Here is a 22,140-nt window from a genome sequence, read left to right on the forward strand (position 1 = left end):
GGGTCCTGAAAAATGTGAGTGCTTCTCCTCCAGCCTCTCTTCTGTGGGAAGCTGGGTGCACTGTCCAGGTTTGCCTGATGCTACTTTTCTGCATGTTACCACTTTTCTCCTCTCCATGATATGTGTCTCCTCCAGCCCATCACTATGGGGTCTGGGTATCCTACATCTTCCCAGCACCTGCTGGTGCTTCTTTCCCTGCCCACACGCTTGTGCATCCCATGGTGACCCTACAGCCAGGGCACTGCTTTGGACACCTTCCCCCAGCCTGTTCTGGGCAATGCCCTGCGCAGCCCACCCATGAAGGGATGAACGGTTGGGAAGAGGCATCAGCGTGACAGCCCCAAACCCTGATGCCCTGCCCCATGACCATGATCTCATCCTACTCTCACCTCCTTGGGGTGACTTGATCCCCATTGCCACCACACATCTGCACCCACCACTAGCTCACTTCTCTCCAGGTTGGCAGAGGATTCAGGCCCTACCTTAGCTGTGGCTTTAGACAGACTATATTTTGGAGTCACTGGTAGCATTGGGAGCTGGAGGGCCCCACATGATCATGAGTCTAGGCAGGAAGCAGGAAGGTTATGGGGGATGGTTGGGTCCTACTATAGAGTCCAGCCCTGCAAAAATGGGACAAAATGGGGGACTTCCAAAATGTACTGCTTTTCCTGGCAGTCAGCCTGTCTGTAGTTGCTTCTAGTGGATTATAGAGGGGGATTTTGCTGATTAACTCCAGTAAAGACATCTATTTATCCGTGGGCTCTGTGAAATCGAGGAACCCAGCCAGAGTGCCCCACTGACTTGCCCGAAATCCATCTGGGCAGGTTTACATTGCCAAAAGCTTCCAGCTTGGACACAAAGCAGCTGGGACTTGGCAGCACCTCTCTATTGCATGGGGACCACCACTCTTTGGACACAGCGGGAGCTTGCTGGCTGGTATTGCAGGAACATCTCCAATCCCTTCCCAGAGTTCCTGCTCAAAACATTTGGGTGCTGATCTTGTGTGTGCTGCTTGTAGTGGTGTGACGCTTCCTGCAGAGAAGTACAGCTGCTCGGCTCTGCTGTGCTTGCAGGACGGCTGCCTGGGAAGCTTTGAAAGACCCAAGACTACCAGAGCATCCTTTGGATGCACCAGGCTGCTTCCTGCTATGCTGCAGGGAAGTCAGCCCACACCTCCACACAGGGTGATGCACAAAACACAGAAATGCCAGGTACTTTAGGGTTACACATGCTGGAAATTTTTTGTCTAGACAGAAACAAATGCTGTTCCCCACCAGTGCTGAGCAGAGTCATGCATTTTGCCACTGGCAGCAGCATACTGGCACAGAGCTGCAGTGACAGTCACCTTCTACTCTGTGGTCCAGCAGGATTCAGGGATTTGGCAGCATAGCCTCCCCTGACCTTGTGTCCCTCCTGTTTCCCTTGCCTACCTGTGCCTGGAAGGGAGCTGCTGAAACCTTTGCACATCAACCTTTGCACAGCAACACTTTGGGGTTTGCAAAGTGAGGCAGGGCTTTTCCCATCTGCAGGAGCCAGAGAGAGTGCTCTGCTCTGAGGAGCATAAAAAGGAGACAGGGCTAGAGGAAGGCAAGTAGGGCACTTCCAGGTCTGTCCTCAGTCTGTTCTCCAGAGGCACTGCATGTCCGTCCTGGGCACCTCTCTGAAACACTGAGGGGATGCTCTGGGCAGGGGCTTTGGAGCAGCAGGTTTCCTGCCCATCCCACCATGGCTGGTTGGAGAGGCTGCACACATGCGGGTCAAGCTGGGGAGTGTCTGCCCCCGTTTGAGACCCGAGGGTTGTGCTCTGTGCCCCACCCAGAGCTCACCCCCTGCTATGCTGGAACCTCTCCTCACCAGCCAATCCCGGGGTTCATCTCCCACCAGCAGGGCCCTCAGGCTGGAAAAGCACAGCAGGAATGGGGTGGGAGGATGCATTAATCCCACTGGTGGCAGGGACTGGGTGGAATAGGGGGAAGATGCTGGCATAAAGTCCATTTATCATGCACTTGAGGCACGTTCGACTTTAATAGCTCATGAAGCACTTTAAGAGATGCATTAGCACTGAATACTTGAGTGAGGAGGATGTGACAAGCTGTTAAGTGAGCACGAGCACTTTGAGCCTGGCCACCCGCTCCTGGCTCTCATGTGCACCCTGGTGATTACTGGAGCGTCCTGCAAAGTGCCACATGAATTAATAAAAGCAGCATCAGGCTTGGTGAAGGTGAGGCTGCTTGTGCATTAACCCCTCTGCTGCTCATCTTTGGTCCTTCTCCTTAAAGCCAGCAGAGCAAAGGGTGCATCTGGCCGGGATGTGGAAGCTCAGGATGATCCTCTATGTTGGCGGAAGGGAGTGGAGGGGCTCAGAGGTCAGCAGATTTGGGGTACACTTCCTCCCAAGGGTCGCAGTGCTCATTTGCTTTGCATCCATGGCAGGTTGCTAAGGTTTTACCTTCACCACCTCACTGGGCACTGCCACTTCCAGCTACCCATGGGGGTGGGCACTGTGTGGTGGGAGACCAGAGATATCCAGCAGGGCAGCCCCAGGGGGATGCTCAGAGGCTGGGACTAATCTCCTAGCTTGGGCAAAGAGGTTTGGGTGTCCTGTTGCAGGGAAGGGCAACAGGAGGAGCAGTGAAAGAGAGTGTTCTTGAGTGACTCTCCCATGGCACAGTACCTTGTGTTATCCCGACTGGGGAGCATGTGGATAGGACAGAATGCCTGGCTGCGGGCAGGGGTGCCACCTCCCAGAAGAAACATCTCTGATTTCTTGGCTCATGTCTTTATGCCCAGAACAGCTCAAACCATTGAATCAGGATTGCTACCATCCCACCTCCACTGAGGGGTCTTTGGTTCTGTGTTTTGGAGCAGCCAGGTTGAACCATGGGTGCCACTGGTGCTGCCACTGGCCAGGAGTTGCACTGTGCACTCACTGCTAATCCTATTGCCACTAAACCCCTCACCCCATGCCACTCAGCCCCTCTCACTGGGTGGCTCTGGCAGGCCCCTGTGGCGTGCTCGGCATGGGTGGGATCACTGCTTGCTCCATCAAACACACGACCTTACCAGCCCAGCCAGTGGCACCGAGTCGTTCTGAACAGCCGCCTCAGGCTCTTTGTTCAGCCAGGGAAAAGGTGATGCACTGGGTGAAGCTGGAAGCGGGATAAAAAGACATGAGGTTTACAGGCACTAGCTGTCAGAATATGTTTGTTTGCCCCTCCTGCCAGACTCACAGAGCAAGTGGTCCAGGGGTGTCATCCCCAGTGCATGAATAAGCAGCTTTGGATGGGGCTGCCAGATTGGGCCAGGCTGCCTCCAGAGACAGGCACTGCCCTGGGCAGAGCTGTCCGCATCTACACAGATCCAGCCAGCATGGAGGGATGGACAGGAGCTGCAGGAAGAATGGGAGACATCAGAGGAGGCACAACAGGCTGAAGACCATAGGGGAGAACCTAGTATTCTCCACATAGAATCGTAGAATCACAGAATGGTTTAGGTTGGAAGGGGCCTTAAAGATCATCAAGTTCCAGCCCCCCTGCCATGGACATCGACACCTTCTCTAGACCAGTTTGTTCGAAGCCCCATTCAACCTCGCCTTGAACACTTCCAGGGATGGGGCATCCATAGCTTCTCTGAGCAACCTGTACCATGGCCTCACCACCTTCAAGGTGACGAACTTCTTCCTAATATCTAATCTAAACCTACCCTCCATCACTTAAAAGCCATTACCCCTTGTGCTGTCCCTACATGTCCTTGTAAAAAGTCACTTTTCTGCATCTCTTGTAGCCCATTTAGGTACTGGAAGGTGCTATAAGGTCATCCCAGGACCTTGTCTTCTCCAGGCTAAACTATACCAATTGTCTCAGCCTTTCCTCATAGGAGAGGTGTTGTAGCTCTCTAATCATCTTCCCATTATTGTGGATAGCTCAGTTTTCCTTCCTGTGTTTTGTTCTCCAGGCAGTAGTTGCTGCCAATTTATTTCAGAATAGAGGAAGGTGATGGGGAAAGCTCAGCAGAGCAGCAATGCAGTGCTGCCTGCTGTGACACTCACACCTTTGATTGTCCAAGATCTCCTTTGTGTGAGAGCAGAGCTAGCAGGGGTCCCTCTCCCTAACAGGGCTTGGGTACCCTTAAAGGAAAGGAAGAGGTCACAGCATGAGCCCTGGAGCTTTACCAAAGCCCTTACATGGGAAGTGTGTACATGGTGGAGATGCCTAACCACACATCATGCTATAAAGTGTAGAGGCATGGGTGATTTCAGCTTTTCTACTGAATGCCATGCCTGCCTACTGTTGGAATCATCTTTTTCTATTAGACCCAAAGGCTGCAGGAGCCCTGGAAAGACAGAACTCTGTTTCCCCAGACTCCTGCCATGACCTAGGCATCTTCCCCATCCATCAGCTCTGCCAGAGTTATGTCCACATCTGTCCCAGACTGAGATTTCTTTGCTTTTAAAAGAGGAGTAATTCTGCTTTATTGATCCTCACCTTGCTGAATTAACTCATGTTTAAACAATAATTATGTTTTCACCCAAGAGAGGAGACAAAGAGATAAAAGTCTCTGGAAATGAATGCATTTCAGATGCCACATGCCAGGTTAATTTATTGATAGGTGCAGAAGCTCCTATCTCCTCTCTTTCTCAGCAGCAACAAGCAATTAGCCCCCATCATTCCTCAGCCGAGGAAAAGAGAGATTTTGTTTCATTACTTTCCCTTCTCTCTTGCTCTCTTAAGCCCTGACACTAATCTTTTGCAGTCAGTTCTGCTGCAAAGCCTCCCGAGAGCTCCAGTTTGCATGTGCCTCGTTAGAAATGCTGCCCACATTTCAGCTAAGACAAAGCCTGGACCAGTAAATAGCCTTCAAAAGGAACAGCAAAGCCATGCAAATTGGCTTTTTGAAGAGAAAGCAGCTGTAGATATGTTCATCTCTCCCCTCCTCACATTGTCCAGCTTTCTCTGTGTGGCAATTGCAGGCTGACAGGGATGTGACCAGCTCTTTCTGGACTCTGCCTCCTCCACATCACTCAGCCCATGCCAGGGAATGCCATCTGCCTGGCATGCTTAAACTGGTTGCTTTGCTTTTGTTGGTGGTCTCTGGATTTTCTGTGCAGGAGATGGTTTGGACATTCACACAGGACTGTGTGTTTTGTTTGTAGACATCTGTGTAGGTTTTGGTTGTTATGCAAATGCAGTTCAGTTTAGGTGCCTGGATTCAAGAGATGTGATGAGGTACCTGGGTCTTGAAGTTTGATCTTGTGCCCATGGGCACACAGGGGAGATGTGCATCCAACCTAAGATGGCTCTGCAGGAATACTGTCTACAAACATATATTCAGAAGGTTCTCTTCTCTCTTTTCTCTCTTCTCTCCTCTCTCCTCTTCTCTCCTCTCCCTCATGGTGCTATCAGAGTGTCCTTCAGTCATGCATTAAGTGACATGACTAACATCTGTCATTTGTTGTTTGTTTGTCCATGCATTCCCCAGGGCGAGATGCATGTGCAACAGAGTGATCTGGAATTTTTGTAATTGCCAGGGCACAGGCAGTTGCTGAGGAAGGCAAGGTCAAAGGGATTGCCTTTGTGCACTGAGCAGCCGGCTGGGAGGCTGGAGATGGTGCCTGCTTCCCACAAAGCCTCCTTTCAGGCTCAGGCTGGGGCCAGTACAGGAAAAAGCTCTGTCTTCTTATTGCACAGCACCTTCCCACCTCCCGTGACACCTGCTTGTGTCTCTGGCCAAGTTTTGCTCTCAGCACAGTGCACTGGCACTTCATCTCTGGGTGGCTCCTGCCAAGGCCTTATCAGCTTTGTCCTCCCCAGGACACCATCCTACATTCTGGGAGTCTGACCTACATTCCTCCACTGCAGATGAATGGACTTGTGTTTGGCTGCATAAAACACATGCTCTTGCCGAGGGAGGGCTCGTATTTTAACTACTCCAGAGCTCTGTGTGTGACAGACTCATCCTTTCCATTATATACATCAGCTTTTGTGTCACCAGCAAACTTTGCCAGCAACAGTTTTATGTTGCCTTCAAGATAATTGATAAGACGAGTGATTAGCAATTGGCCAAGAACAGATCCCTGCGGGGCCACACTGGGAACACCCTCCTGCAATGATGATTCCCCATTAACAATTAATTCCCCATTAGCAATTACATTTTTTAATCCTTCCTGTTATAACTCTGGATGTTCTCATTATCCAGCTGGCTGAAAATACCAGCCTCGCTCCAAACTGCAGCCCCATTCAGCAGAGCCTGCTTAAATCATTCTGAAGGCTGCCGTTCAAGGGCAGGCATCTGCTCTTTGCCTCCTTTGCCTTGCTCATTGCTGCTCACAGCTAAGCCTAGCCCAAGCTCGTGGCCATCCACTGGGGATCAGCATTGTCCTAGTGGGATTGCTGCATCTGTTGGCCCATCCCCATGCTGGCCAGAGGTGCGACCTGGCTGTAGTTCAAGTTGCCCTCTGATGCCTTTCCAAGGAAGGTCCATCATCTCCGTCCCTGAGCGTTCATTACTGTGATGGTTTTCCCACTGCCTCCCCATCTTCCCTGCCAACTCACAGCTGCAGGGAAGCAGCAGAGACAGCAACCCACCCCACCTGCAGTGACACCCCTGCTGCAACCCATTAAGTTCTGCTGCATGCTGTTAGGGTGTTTAAGAGCCCATCAAGGTCTGGGGTTCCCCTTGCTGCTCTGATCTTCCCCTGCTGCTTCCCTGCCCTACATGGTGAAGGTGAGTCTGTCTAAGAAAAACAACCCCAGACCCAAACAGGCACAAACATCTGCATGCTCCCCTTTTCTTTTCTACCCCTCTGTCTGTCCCTGAGCACCTGGCTTTTTTTTTTTCCTCCCAGCACAGGATGCATCTCCCAAAAGCTTCCCTGTCTGCAAAATGAAAGAAAACAGCAAAAATAGCCCCGGGTCCTGGAACAACTTTTTCTATTACTGGACATCCCTATGAGCTCAAGTAGATTTCCTGCCCAGACACAGAGTGAATTATGGCCAAGCTCTCGGCAGCTGACCTTGTGGTCAGCCAGAGCACAGGCTTGCTAATAAATGTGGTCAGCCCCTACCGCAAAAAGCCTATTTTTAGTGCCTGTGTTTCCTTGCCCACTGCCTCATCACTCCACAGGTTCCAGAGTCCAGCATTCCCTGGGGGTCCAGTCAACAGTGCAGGACAGCCCCATAGGAGCACATCCCAGGCTTGCTTCTCCCTCCTGAGAGGTGGGAAATCAAGAGGGTTGATTTCCAGTGCAGTGTCTGTTAATTTTTCACCGCAGAAATTTGCTGGTGCATGGAGCAGTGTGGCCTACCTTGCTGGGACACGTTGTAGGAGCACAGCTCATGCCTCTCGGACAGGGAGTGGAGATCTCACAGCTCTCACCTGGGGTCTGGGTTTGGAAAAGAGCCACAGGTCAGCATGAGACTGATGACTGATGTTGTGTTGTGCAAAGTGCTGTTGAATGCAGGAGGTGAGATGTTCTTGAAGTACAAGTGGGGAAGAGAGTAGAAGAAGAGAAAGAAAAATAGAGAGTGTGTCGTTTAGACAAGAGGAAACACAGCTTGATGGTTCAGGGCTTTGAAGACTTGCTTTTTGCAAGTTACCAAAGTTTGGAGATATGCAGAGGGCATTGCAAAAGAACCGCATGCTTTTGCTGTACAAGTCTGGCTGGAGGCATTTCAACTGAATTTGCCCCTTTCTGGAAATGGGAGAAGTTGTTTGAAATACAGCTGATGAAGTCCTGGAGGATAGCTGGGTTCTGTCCTACATGAGCTGTCCAGGAGTTTGGAAGGAAACCTACTGGCAATACCTGTGATACTACAAAAATAGGAACTTTCCATCAGTTACAGGTCCTGGGTATTGAAGCAGATCACAAATCTCTGGGGGGCGCGGGGGAAGAAAAAAGAAAATATAACTTAAAAGTGTGCATCTGTCAAGCTTTGGGCAAGCCTTTGATCCCACAAAACTGGCGAAAATAGTTCACATCTGTGGTGAGAAGAAGAAACTGCCGGGAGGATCGCAGTCTGCCAGGATTCATTAGTTCTGCCAGTGGCAAGGAAAAACATGTCTCAGTAGTCTCTTAGACTTCATTACACACCAACAGGCAGTGAAGGAAGAGGAATGGGATTTGTAGTCCATCCAGACACCTAGAGAAGCTTTGAGTGGAGAGTTACTGCTGCCATAGGGCAACGCTGCCACTACCTATGGGCAGGAGTCAGGCCCTCTCTGCCTGTGTAGGTATGCTGAGAGGGCAGCATGGGGTGGGGAGCAGCACTCAGTTCATGGAGCATCCGCCTAAGCCAGAGGGTCCTTGCCAACAAACCCGTGTTGAAACCCACTGCCAAGCAAGCCCTGCTTACTGGGGAGAGGCTGAGAGGAAGGGTTGGGATTTCCTTCTTGGGGTGGCATCATCCTGCTGTGTGAAGCAGGAGCTTTGCTTCCTCTGCTGACACCTGATTGTAAATTGCCATAGCAGCTGGGGACCCCAAATGCTGAAGGAAGCAAAAGTCTCATTTGCACTGATTTTCAGACCCTGGGAAGCTGAGGTGTAGCCCAGCACCCAGGGAATAGCCATGGGCCTTGCTTATTACGTGAGCTCTGGCTGCTGAAGAAAGGCCATGTTCTGTCCTAGCACTGAGCTCCTTTTAGTGTGGGAGGAAGCAATCCTCGTCCTGCTTTTACATTCTTCCAGAAATGGAAGATCTCATAAAACAAGTGACAGTTGGAGTGGAAACCTTTAGTGCTTCAGGGGTTTGGCTTCAACTAGCCTCCAAAAGCTCAGAAAGGTCTCGCCTCAGAAGTTGCATGTGGCCATCTCAGGGAGCCAGACATCTCACGTTTCCAGAGCAGCCTTGCCCCAGCCAATTTGTTCAGAGACATGTCTCCAACAGAACTTGGACTGAAGGTGCCACTCATTAGTTATCTGATTTGAAGGATTTCCAGTGTCTGAAGTCCTGGATCATAGGCTGCCCTGGGACTGCAAAGGCAATCTCCTGTCAAGCTGAAAGAGCAAAGTGCTGCTGTTCTGTGGGCAGCTCCAGGCACCACTTGCAGGAGCCCACAGCCTGAGCAGAGGGTGCTGCTGATCATCCCCAGAACATGTTCCAGTAGCTATGTGTAGCAGAAGCCAGGACCAAAAGGGCAAGTGGGGCTAGGACTGAGACATTCAGGTCCTGCATATCCATCTGTAGTGTTGGGCATGGAGTCACTCACTGCTGTCTTCAGTCCACCTATGAGAAATCTGGGAGCAAGCAAAGTCCTGCATAATGGGAGCAAAGCCATGGCAAGACACTGAACACAAATACCTTAATCTCTGCTTTCTGAGGAAAGGATTTTCTATGGTGGGAACAGAGCAAAGATACCATGAAGGATGTTCGAGAGTGCAGATGCTGGGACACAACATGCACAAACCTCTGTTATCAAAGCCTTTGGTGGGGTTAATTTCTGTGGGCAGCCACTGTGCTTCTGTGGAAAGGGAAATACCTAATACTCAGATTCCTAATCAGTGTGGGAGATGCTGGAGTGTAAAAAATAAACAGAACAACTTGCAAGGTGTGCAGTCTGTGCTGTGGATGAAAAGAGCATATTTCAGGATAAGCGGTCTTGGGCAGCACTAAATGAAGTGGATCCATGCAGAGAAGCCAATATAATTGTGGCATATTAAAAGGAGAAAGAGAAGAAGGATTGAGGAGAGGCTGTGGCAGACTCATTACAGAGGGGAAAAGTGATGTGTGTCACCTTGTAATGACTGCTCCAGGAAGGCCCATCAGGTAGAGAAGTGAAGTGAAACCACGAGGCAATTGACAGTGATGGAGGCAGGAGGGGTTACAGTGATATTAGTCCTGTGTGTGGACCATTGATCTCTGGGCATACAATTTGCTGGGAAAGACTGTTATTTAGACTCAGCTGATATCAGGTGCTAATTGAAGCTGAGGACTCTGGAGCCTCATTGCATTGCCTTTCCTTGACTAGAGCCATACTGGGGGAGGCTGGTGTTGGGGAAAGAGTTTTGTGGATGTGATTCACAGAAGAGGGTAACACAGCATTTGTCTCCACTCAAGAGACAAGGGGAAGCGGCTAAAAGCTCCTCCTTGCACAGTTGTGTGCGCCTGTGTGCAGGGAAAGTCCCTGGGAAGACATATTCACCTCTCAGTGCAAAATTCCCTGTGGATGGAGCAAAGCCTCACCTCAGGGTGCACACAGGTGACAGAGCCATGCACTACCTTCCATCCCAGGTTTAACACACTTGACCTTCCTAGCTTTTTTAGCTTGCAAAGCCTGCGGCATTTCCCCCAGAGGAGACCTATTGTAGAAGATTTAAGTCATCTGCCAGTAGCCAAGCTTTTCTTAGTTATCTATTCTAGGGCTTTGCAAAGCAACCAGAGGTCAGCAGAGCTGATGCTAGAAAACATTGACCTGCAAGGCTGGGAGACTGTAGGGCTTCTGCTGGCCAAGACCTATGTGCTTTGTAGACAGAGCAGAGCTGGCACCATCACACCAAGGAAGCGACTCAGATACAAAAGCTAAAGCAGAGCTGCAGCATATGGCACGTCTTGCTTGATTCCTGTGGCATTTGCTAAGGTGTAATGAGGCATGCATGTGTGTGCATGAATTCCTGATGTCCAGGCCTTGGGTACACTGCTGAATAACACAGCTATGCTGGTAGAGAGATGGTGGGGGATGGATGTTTTGCTATTCCAAAGGGTGCTTCTACTCTCTGGACAAAGGTCCTCTCTGTGCTCCACTGGTCTGTGCTTCTCGCAAGGGGCCACACCTGCTGCCTCCAGGATCCAAACTGAAATAAAGCCAAGGAAGTTGAACATCCCTCACAGACATGACAGAGCTGCAGAGGGGGATCAGGGTCTCATCCTGTTGTGAGCAGCACAAAGGCAGGCTCACAACAGCAGCGCCCGCTGAAAATCTGTGTGGTGCAGACTATACACATGGGGGTCTGCTTCTGGGAGCTTGTCCTTGTAGCCCCACATCCATGCATCTGTTCAAGTGAGGACCTTCTCCAACCAGGCAGGCGAGCTCTGTTCATCATCTGAATTGTTTATGCTCAAATCTGCTCCCAGGGGGGCAGTAAATTGAGCCTGGAGTGTACCCAAGGGGATTCTCCAGCCATAGCCATGAACTTGAGACTTTGTAGGATGAGTCACAGAGAGCCTCTGACTCCAGCCAAACCACAAGCCCTGGCAGGTTGGTCTCTGCTGCGTCTGTGGCTTGCCTGTGCTGTGGTGTGGTTGCTCCAGCTGACAGCATGCTGTGCAAGGGAGAAACTGAGGCTCATGGGAGTGAGAGTGCATCAAATCCAGAAGCTAATGTCTGTCTGTCTGTCTAGTCCTCTACCTGCAATTTGCCATGGGAAACTTTCATGTCTGGCCATAACTGTGAGCTGGGGACCTGCCACAATCTGTGGTAGCTTCTGGGACAACTGGAGAGGCTGGATGCAAAGCATGAAAATCCAGTGATGTTGGTGAGGAGTGGGAAGAGGCTGCTGAGCCCTGCAGAATGTCTGCTCTTGAGAGGGGATGTAGCATTACCTGGGATGCAGCAAGGCATCAGACTGGTAGTCACATATAAGTTCCTGTGCTCAGCAGACTTGAAAATTAGTTTTATCTTTGTGGTGGGAAGCACAGGGCCTTGAGTTTGTCTCTTTTTTTCCTTTGAGTGAAGGTCCCTCTGTGTGGCATAGGAAAGGGGCAGCTCAGGAGCTTGGATTCCCCACTGGTGCCTCCTCACTCTTAGAGCATCACACAAGCCCTTTGGCAGGGGTAGGAACAATGGCCACAGGCTCACTTGCCAATGAGCTGCAGTACTGTTCCCACTGGTGCTCCAGTGAAGTCCATTCGCTCTACTGGAATAGTCTCTGCCTCCTTTACCCTCAAGAGGTCTCTCCATCTTCACCCATTAACACCCACCCTTGCCTTCCCCTCTTCCAGTGTCACAGGGCACTAAGAGAAAGGGCATTGCTCCTCCTTGGCCTTGGGGGATGCTCATGCTCTCTCCCTGGCCCCATGCAAGCATCCTCCTCTTAGCCCTGGTCAGGTGTAAAAGCTCTGCCAGCTCCGTGGTTCCCGTTGGCAGAGAGCCTTTAGGACTTCCTGCAGGCTGCCTCATTGCTCTTCCCATTGTGTCAGTGGCCCTTTGCTGATTTACAGCTGCAGTGCACTGGGTCTGCCCTGACACAGGTAATTCCTCTACCTTTCAGCTCGGAGACAGACATGTCCGTCTGTCTGTCCCTTCTGGCTTGCAAAGAGAGTTTCTGTTGTTTTCAACACACATTGCTGGAGACTGATCCTTGCTTTTATGGAGCGTGAGCCCTGAATATTCAGGAAGCAACGCTGAACTTGGTGTGACCATGGTTGGCAGGCTCTGGCCCTTAATTAATTAGCATTGATTGTATTTCCAACAGTGGAGGAGGGAGCTGCAGCTCAGGGAAGCAGTGAAGTGTTGCAATATAATCACTGCAGCTATTTATATGCTGTTGATCAGTGCTTTTCAAAAGTTACATAGCTGCTGCATTGGCAGCATAGGAGACAGAAAGGAAAATCCCTGGGGGGGGGAATAGTAACCACATGGGACTTTGGAAGCTGTCATTTTAGAAGAAACATCTGTTTATATGTCTATGCAGAGTTTGGGTTTTTTTCCTTTTCTTTTTATTCATTCATTCATTCATTTATTTATTTATTTTCTGGTTCTTGACATTGTTTTAGCTTGACTCAGTCTTAACAAAGGTGCTGCTCACATCTCCTGCATGGCAGCAGGGTTGGTTAACCCCTGGTCCACCAAAAAGTGCTTTTAAGAAGTGGGAAATTCCTTGTCTTCCAAGAAATTTGGAGGAGGTTGTGGGGCGGGGGTGTTGGATCAGTCAGTTTAGGATGGAGATGTCTACCCTATGTGAGCAAGGAACCCAGTGGACAGCCTATCTCTGTGTTGGTGAACCATCTTACTCCAGAATTTGGGCAAGTCTGTTCCACTGAGCTGTCTGAGTCCATGGGCTTTTGTATGGATAATGCATTTCTTTCTCCATATTTTTGCAATTTTATTCTTGTCAGCACAGGAGAGATGGCCCCGGACATCCTTCTATTGATCTATGAGTAGGACTTTGGGACATAAACCCAGAAGGAAAATTTCAGGATTTAGGTAGGCAGAATTAATCCTGTTACATTCTTCACCCTGCCCGAAATCACAGCTCCAGAGTGGAGAACCTCAAAGCAGGAGCCACCACGAGCACATCACAGCTTTTTCTAGTGTTGTTGCCTGATGTTGTGGAATGCTGAACATTGAGTGTCTTTAGTTTGTGTTGTGGTATGGGACAGCTCCTGAGGTTGCCACTGCACAGCCCATTGCCCATTTTGGCTGTGATAGCATGCTGGGAGCCCTGGGCTCTATTGGATTTTTTTTCCCACATAACGGGTATGCAAAGACACCTTGCCAGATTGTTGGGAAAGCAGTGCCAGGGCTGGATGAGGGGTAGGAAGTGGGTGTCAGCAGGCAGAGACTTTCAAGTCAAGCCTGGTAACATGAAAGATTAGTGGATACAGGCTGTTGGGTGATTTAATTGTGTTTTCCTTCCTCCAGTGAGTTTGCGCCGTTTTTCTTAACTTGCTTAGCTCTGAGGAGTTTTTTAGTGTAACCCTTATTCATGGAAGGCTTTTTGTTTTGGTGCTTCAGAGGGAGCACTGCAGCAGCTGTCTCGTAGTCCCGCAAGCAACCCCTGCAGTGTCTGAGTGCTGGCATCCCCAGGAGGTCCCAGGTGGATAAAAAGGCATCATCTCAAATTAATTCAGTGCTTTGGGTTTTTGTATTTCAGCAGGGTCAAGAGAGCCCAACCAAACCCTGGTGTCAGTATACCAGGTGCCACAGGATCCCGAGTGAGGGGAAAAATCAGAGCCTGGCTCTGATGCAGTCAACTCCTCCGGCCCAGTCATTTCATCTGCTTTGGGGACTTCAGCTCTGCCTGTGTTAGACAGAGAGGATGATGCTCTCCTCATTTGTCTCCCTCATTTGTGTTGTCAGCTCCTTTTTCCGAGAGCTGCATCTTGGTGCCAGCACGAAGCAGTGGATGACAGGGTGGCCGTCCCTGGGGGGCTGCAAGCAGTGTGGCAGCATCAGTGCTGAGGAAGAGCTCTGTGCTGGGATCCTGCGCTTCCCATGAGGGGCATCTCCGTTGGGAAGCAAAGAGCTTTTGCCAATCTGTGCTGAGCAAAGTTGATTGGGAAAATTCATTTCCATTTTCTGTTGGAAATGAAGTCCCTTCAACATCTCAATGTTTTACAAAGTTGTATTTCTCTGTGGGGGGGGGCGGGGGGGAGAAAAGAAAAGACGTTTAAGGGAAGGAAAGACTGTAGTTTGAATTTTTTGGTATTTTTCAGAAATGGTTAGGTTCATCACTTTTAATTAACATCCTTTCCCCCGTAAAAAAAAAGTTTTACAAAGCCTTTTGTACAACACAGTGTAGAAGTTTCGAAGAAAAAGCCCTAAAAGACATGGAAACCTTTGGTTTCCTTCTGAAGGAAGGAACTTAGCGCTTCTTTTTTTTTTTTCTTTTTCTCCATTAATGAAGAATTTTTGGAAGTTTGAACTTTTGCCCTCACGGGGCCAGAGCAGCATTTTCAACTTCATGGCACCCTGAGCCTTTGCTGGCTGTGGCAGAGCCGTGCAGGGCTGCAAGCACCGAAGCCTGGAGCAGCCAGGGTACCTCCTGTCTCCCGTCCCTGCACCAGTGGCTGCTCTCCCGTTGCCGTCTCCTGTGGGCCGGCAGCCTCTCTCCCTGGGTGGGCTGCAGAGGATCCTCTTATTGCTGTGCTTCAGTTTTTCTATTCATGGCCTCAAGCTGGAGGTAGGGGAAGAGCCACTTGCTGCCTTTAGCTGCTTTCTGTGTGTGTGTGCATAGATTTGCAATGATTTTTCTCTCCTTAAGGACTTTCTCCTATTTCCCCTCTGGAAGGCAGTGCTTAAGGTTGTCTGCAGGCTCCTGCCTCTGGGCAATTTCCTCCTCCTCATTACTACCCTTTATTCCCTCCTCCCTTATCCTCTTCCTCCCTCCTGCTAGAGACAGCCTCTCACAGCCGACTCATTTCAGAGATGTTTTTTAACTGCTGAAGCCAAGATTTTTCTCTCTCCCATCACACTTAGTCTGGAAATGGGAGGGGGAAGCAGGTTTTGAGTTTGGTTTGGGATTTTTTTTCAGCAATAAATAATTTCTGGATGCTGAAGAGGCAGGAGAGTAAAGCTGCCGTTAGGCTACATTGAAATACTCCATTTGTTCTGGGAGTCTTTCTCCCCCTCCTTCAGAAAGCTTCCTCTAGTGTTTAATTCTAAAGCCAGTGACTATTAATTTTTGTTTTCTTACTTTCCAGAAGAGATTCCTATATTATTTTTGCTTGTCTGGAGATTTCAGTGTACACCAGAATTTTTTTATTTGGCTTTTATTTCTTCTCTGCTTTCTTTTTGCTGGGGTTAAAAGCCCCAGGTCAGTAAGGTACTTAAACACATGCTCAAAGTTAAGGCCTTGCCTAAGTGCTTTGCTGACTTGGAGCCAAAGATATTTTCTCAAGTCCTTTAAATGCTTCAGAACCTGAATTTGAAACTTTTTACAGAAATTCCAGAATTCAAGTGTCTCTTGTGCTAATAATAGTTGTAATTCAGTAGTGCCTTCAGATAACTGGAGGTCTGGACGTGGTGAGCTTCTGTATAGTCTTACTTTCAGAAAGTGTTCTTCCCTAAAATCTTCTTCTGCTTCAAACCCAAGAGCTCTCCAGAGAGCAGGGCACATTTATTTGTATTTCAGTCAATGTACATAACTGACCTTTTACCTGTTGTTTTGCAGTAAGACGCTCAAAGCTTTTACATGCTGAAATTTAGGAAATAATGGGCAATTGGTTCAAGTTATACTGAATGAATGTCTGCTCCTGAACTAACATTTGCTCATCATCCCCAACACAGGGAATAAAAAACACACACAAAATTGAGGGCTCTCTGAAACAGCAGCATCAGTAATTGGAGGTTAGGAGATGCTCTGAAAGGCAGACTGAGCTCCCAAAAGCTGTGCTGCTCTCTGCTTTTGAGAGTTTAGTCAGAGGGGTGGCAACAAAAGTGGAATGGAGAGGGAATGGCAGTTCGTAGACAAGCAGGAAAAGCTCGGAGGAGGAGGAGGAAGAGGAGGAGGTGTTTCTAGAAGCAGAGAGGCCACCAACATCAAATAGAAATTACAGGGTGGGTTTTTTTCAGGCTCTGCATGATGAAGCCAGGACCTTTGCCACCAGCCAGCCAGGGGGGGCTGTTTGGGAAATGCTTAGCTGCTTAATGAAGAGTGGGTTCTCTTCGTTAAGAGAATGAAGAGCTGCTTCACAGGTTTTGGAAAGGGTGCTGGACATTGGTTCTTAGGGCACCAACAAGGGAGCAGGGCCAGGTAGGAACTGGCTTAGTTCACAGTCCTTCAAGGAGTTGCATGCACCCTCCTCTGAAAGTACTCTGTGATGCTGCTGGGAATGGGACCTACCCAGCTGAAAGCTCCTGGTTTACTGTGCTCATCTTAAGGCTTTCTTTTCAGAGGTGGTGTGACCTCCTGTGAGCTTCTGCACTGTGCTTTGTGGGGATATGAACAGGATGTATCCATCCCGTGATTCTGTGGTATGTGCACATCTGTCCGTGCTCATGGCAGGGAGGTTGGACTGATGGTCTTCAAAGGTCCCTTCCAACCCAAAGCATTCTGGGATTCTGTGATCTTTGTAAGAAGTCATGCAAAGCCTCTTTCTGTGTGCCCCAAAGCATCATGCATTTTCAGCCCCCTGTTCTCTCATGGATGTACATTTTGCTGCAGGGATCATCCCTGTAGTGCACAGAAGTCCCCATCTCTCCTACCTGCTCAGAGACAACTACAAATGGTTGTGCCACCCTCAATAGCTCTCTGACTGCAGAGTAAGTTGTGAATACCCAGGCAGCGTGTGAATTTATGGGGCTTCCTAATATGGTTGAGCCCCACGAGGAGCTCAGAAACCATTTGGGGACCACAGTCTTGCAGTCATGTCATCTGTTGTTCAGATACACTTTCCAGCCCTTAACCAGAGTCCCAGCCTCATTCAGCCCCAGGCTGGATTCTGCTTCCAAGCTCAACTCTCTCCTGGGGTCCTGTTATGTGACTGGAGTGCTCCATTAGCTACACTCAGGTATTTATCTTGTGTCTCCTCTCTTTCCAGTGTGCTATGGATCTGATATGTGCCCATCTTTCCCAACAGAGATGCTTGTACCCAGCAGATACTGTGTGATGGGTGGGCTGCAGCTCTGTAGACTGTGACACAGCTCAGGACGTACCAGTGATCCTTTCCAGGCTTGGTGTTGCTTAAGGATCCTTCAGAGTGAAAGGCACGAAATGCAAATGTAGTATTTTGTTATTACCAATGCAAATCCCAGTGCCTTGTCTTAATGGTTAATAGAGCCCCTACAGGGCAGAGTAGATGGGTGCCGTATTTTTAATATTGCTTTGAAATCAGCACTGGGCTCCAGATCTTCAGGAGTTACTTGGAGGAGTGACGATGACTGAGTCAAATCCCACCCCTCCCAAATTTGGGAAAATGCTTCCCATTTTATCAGCATCTATTCTTCTTCCCCCTCTCTTCCTCATGCTGCTCTGGCAGCAGCTCAATTCCTCTGCTGTCCTGTAGCTATGTACGCAAAGAAAAGTTTTGGTGTTGGTGCAGGGGGAAGAAATCCCTTGCTTGGGAAGAAATGAGTCCTGGAGTGTAATTTTTGGTGGATGTAGAGATGGAGGGAATAGTGATGTTTCTTTTGGGAGTTCCTGGGCACAAGGCACCAGTTGGAATATTTCAGTGCTTCCCTTTCCTCCCTTGTCTTGGTACAAGGGACCAGTTGGAATATTTCAGTGCTTCCCTATCCTCCCTTGTCTTGGTACTGAAGGTTGCACCCCTGTTCTGATTTCTCAATCCAGCTGGATAATGCTTTTGAGTGCCATCCCTGTGTGCAGTGTACTCTGTGCTGCCTCCTCCTTGCAGGCCTGGGCTATAAGGAGGAGGATAAACCTCCTGTACCTGTGGTTAAGAAAACAATGAGTTTTTCCATCCTCAGGCTGCAGAAGTTTATGTGTTAAGTTGTAGCGGCCCCAGCTTCAAGCCCAGCTGCTGCCGATCCACCCAGGGGTGGGAGTGTTACATGTGTAAGCGACAAGCCACTGGCCTACAGCAGGCAAAACCCAAGCCAACAGACAGACAGAAAGAGCCTGAGGGGCTGAATTTTAGAGCTATTAAATGATTAAATGCAAGGGAAAAAAAAGTTAATTTAACATCGCGGTTGTGATTTTACACACCCAAGAGCCTGGAAATTGAGAGCTCTGCTTCTCACACAGGGATCGTAACTTGGCACAGCACAGATTGTACAGTATGTAAAATTAGACTGGAGAAATAGTAAATATGCTGCAGGGACCAATACTGTCTTGGCAGAAGGAGGATGGACTGAGTGGGACCCAACAGGTCTTTTACGCCTCTGACTTCCATAATTCTGTGCTAATAAAAAAACACTGCACGATGCCTGATGCTAATCCGCAACCCTGAGTGGGGTGAAGCGGGAGCCGGGCTGTTGTGTGAACAAATAGCAGTCGCCCCCGGAGTATTTCTGTGGAGCAAGGCTGTCATTTGGGGGAGGGCGTGCGGGCATTGGCAAGCAGTGGTGAGGAAGTGTACGCTGTGCACCGGGATGAAAAGGCAGGTTGAGATCAGCAGGGTGCGAGGAGCCCCGAAGTCTCTATCCGGCTCTGGCCTCTCCTTAAAGCTCAGTAAATACAGGTGTCTTCACGCTGTTGCTGGACCACAGTGAGCTTTTCTTGTGTTTATGGCTGTGATTTGGGCACCTAATTCCGAATCATATTGATTTCCCCTTAAACGGCATTGAAAAGCCTGATCTAAGCACTCTTTTGTGGCCTAGAGTTATTTGTCCTGTCTGCATGAAAAAGCAGGACCAGAAAGCAAGTCTCTAATTCATCCGTGGTGCTAACGCCAGTCACTTGGCAGCGAAGGCTGAAGGCTCAAATGAGCCTGGCTTGAAGGATATTGGTGGGATTTTTCTGCTCTATGCTGGTTCCCATTAGAGCCATTCATGTCCCCCTGGTCTTCCAACACCTTCCCCCCCATATCACACCCCTCCACATGCTGGGGCAGTCATGATGTAGTTACAAGGGATTGGAGGAGTTGCTGCTTTGCCGTGCAACTGCTCTTCCTCAAGATGAGTCATCTCAGGTTGACTTTGCAAGGAAGCCAAGTGGGCAAGCTTTCCCTTTGCCTTAGGATGAAAATGGTGCAATAGCTCAGCCAGTTGCAGTAATGAGAGCACTTGGAGCCCCAGAACACTTGGACCAGAAGAGTTAGGACGTCCAAGTGATGGTCTTACCAAGACCTTCTGGAAAACAGATAAACACATGATCTCAGGTTCCCTCCTGAGATGCAAAGTCTCCTGTGGGGGTAAAAAAAAAAAGCTAAGATCAGATTCTGCAGCCCAACAGAATCCAGATCTCTCTGCTGCAGAGCAACTGGGACAGAAAAGCAGAAGTAACAGCAGAGGTGCATCTTCTCCTGGTCCTGGCTATGTCACTTGAGCATGGTCAGTGATAGAGGTATGTGACCATTACAGATAGGTGCATGCCAGCATTAACACCCTCTGGCAGAGCTCACTCCTACCTTGAAGCCATGGGAAAGGGCAGCTTCTTTGGGGTCTGCTACCCATATATGGCTGAGGAGACTCTTATTACTGAGTCAGGATGGACTTGGTTGCTGTTTCCAGTTTTGCTTGACCCCTGTGACCAGGGTCAAGTTATTGTTGGGGCAGCACATCCCTGTACAGTTCCTACTACTTCCAACAAGAGCTGGGTGTGATGGCATGAAGGAAAACAAGGCTATCTCTGACACGGAGCCCTTCTAGTTTACAACCAGGAGCACTGCCAGCATGAGGCTCTGGGATGATGTGGTTTGGCAGGTCTAAAGAGAGGCTCTGTCCCAACATGGGGCTGATGAAAATGCAGCAATACCAGGACAAGGCACAGACATAATAGTCCTATCCAGTTACAGGGTGCCCTGGTGAGATCTCGCTCAGACCAGGCCAAAGCTGTTGATTCAGACAGTCTGATGATATGGTACAAGCAGAAAAATGACACTAAGTTACTTGTCTGCTAAAGCAACATTCCCCATCCTGCCACCGTGTCTGCCAGCCAGGGCTCCCCGTGGGACCACAGCCCAAAAGGCACAGGGAGCTGCTGCCTCCCGTGAGGCTGAACCAATGCTGCAGCAGGGACTTGGCCCTTGCTTCTGCTGTGAGTCTGTGTGGCTTCTGCTTCCAGCAGTGGATCTCTGTTCTGTGGTTTCCTACTGGGTTTAGCACTGTGTTTTGTCCCCAGGAGGGTGCTGATGCCCTGCCACTGTGTAGCCTTGTTGGCCCCTGTGCACAAGTGATGCAAGTGCCACCATCCTGACAGTGCTGCCATCCCAAGTGTGTCACCTGGAGCTCAGTCTGGGGGATGGCATCGTCAAGCTCACAGCAGAGCAGGCATCACACTTCCCCACTGCTGAACCATCATGTCCAAAAGGGAGCCCATGGATTGAATTATCATTTGTGACAATGGAACATTTGATGGTAAAAGTGTCCCTTCACCCTCAGAAAGGCCCAGCAGATGTTGCATTAAGGTTGATGGTAGAAGCACCAACCTTATGCAGTTGAGCAGCTAGAAGGGCCATGAAGCCCCTTGTCCCCTCATGATGGACATCCCTGGCTGGCTTTGGGGTGCAGCTGCAGAGGGACGTGCGCTCAGCAGGGCAGTGGTGGGAGGTGAGGCTGCTGCAGAATGGGAGGAAAGCTTCTCCAGGGGGAGTAGGGCTTTGCCGACCCTCACAGGAGAATGTTTTGTGGTCACATCCAGGCTGAGAGAAGAGGCTTTCCTGCCCTGGATCTTGCCCTGAGCCAAGCATGTAGGAGGGGTAAAGTGCCTCCTTCACAACACCCCTGAAGTAAACCAAGGTCTGCTTCCAGGCTATTGTGGCATGATTGAGTACAAGTCCTTTAGCACCCATCTGTTATCTCTTAATTAAAGTTTCTTGCTAATTATTTTTTCTTGTCAAGAGCAAAGCTGCTGACTCCGGGGATTTACCAAAGTAGAGCAAACAAATGCAGGCTCTGCTTTCTGCAAGTCTTCATTAATGGACAAAATTAACTTGGAACAGTCCATATCTTTGGCTACATCGACGACACTTAATTATGCCTGTTTCCTTACAAAGATGTATCCAGTTTTAAATCACTTGTGGAAGAAGTGCCTCCTTAAGCATGAAATTTCTTCTCCTTGAAGGGAAGGTTTCTGCTGGCAACAAAAGCTGTGCAAAGACCAAGTGGCACCAGGGGGAATAGATGTGAGGAGATCAAGGGTGGGCTGTGCTTCAAGGAGTTGGGAAACCCTCTCCAAAGCCAGAGGCTGTTTCATCTCAGGAAGGGCACACTTCAGGGCTATGAGGCTGCACATGGGAGGGGAGCCACTGGCATCCTTTGGACACAGTTGATGCTGCTCTGACCAGTGAACATGGGTTCTGGAGCAAGAGAGAGGCCACAGGATGTGCCACCACCCTGTCTAATGGCTGGAGAAGGCCAGAACATCCTCTCCTGGCCCCCTCTTTGTCCCCTTGCCTTCTCCATCCTCTTGGGCTCCCAGCTGATCTCTTGTGGGCTGATTCATCTCAATTACCATGGGAAGCTGAAGAATGCAAGACCTTTCTGCTTTATATGCTTGGAAAGCTCTTGGCATAGTCCTGGCACCATGTAAATATTAAACGTATAATTTATTGTGTACATAGACAGCTAATTAGCCACTGAGATAATTATTTGGGGCTAGTTTCTTAGCTGTGAGAGGGAGTTATGAAGGCTAGTGGGGTGATTTGAATGCCTCTATCCAAAGACATGTGTGTAGTTTTCTGTCCTACTGCAGAAATGCTCCATGTCCTGTCAGGAAAAGCAGAGACATGACCTTTCTCACTGCTTCAGCTTCCTGAGGCTGTGCAACATGCAGAGTGCTTGAGCCTCTCCTCAGAAATGCTGCAGCGCCTTCCTTTGCTCTCTCTCTGCCTGCATGAGCCACAACCCCATGGTGCATTTGGGCAG

At 49.4% G+C, this 22,140-nt stretch overlaps 1 protein-coding gene across 4 annotated transcripts in view; it reads left to right on the forward strand.

Annotated features, from left to right (window-relative positions):
- CNTFR (ciliary neurotrophic factor receptor) overlaps positions 1-22,140 on the forward strand; it is a 204,552-nt gene that overhangs the window by 119,128 nt on the left and 63,284 nt on the right. The gene's annotated exons all lie outside the window — the stretch shown is intronic.

The sequence above is a fragment of the Corapipo altera genome, unplaced genomic scaffold (assembly GCF_003945725.1).
Source record: "Corapipo altera isolate COAL_440 unplaced genomic scaffold, ASM394572v1 61045, whole genome shotgun sequence".
Lineage (NCBI taxonomy): Eukaryota > Metazoa > Chordata > Aves > Passeriformes > Pipridae > Corapipo > Corapipo altera.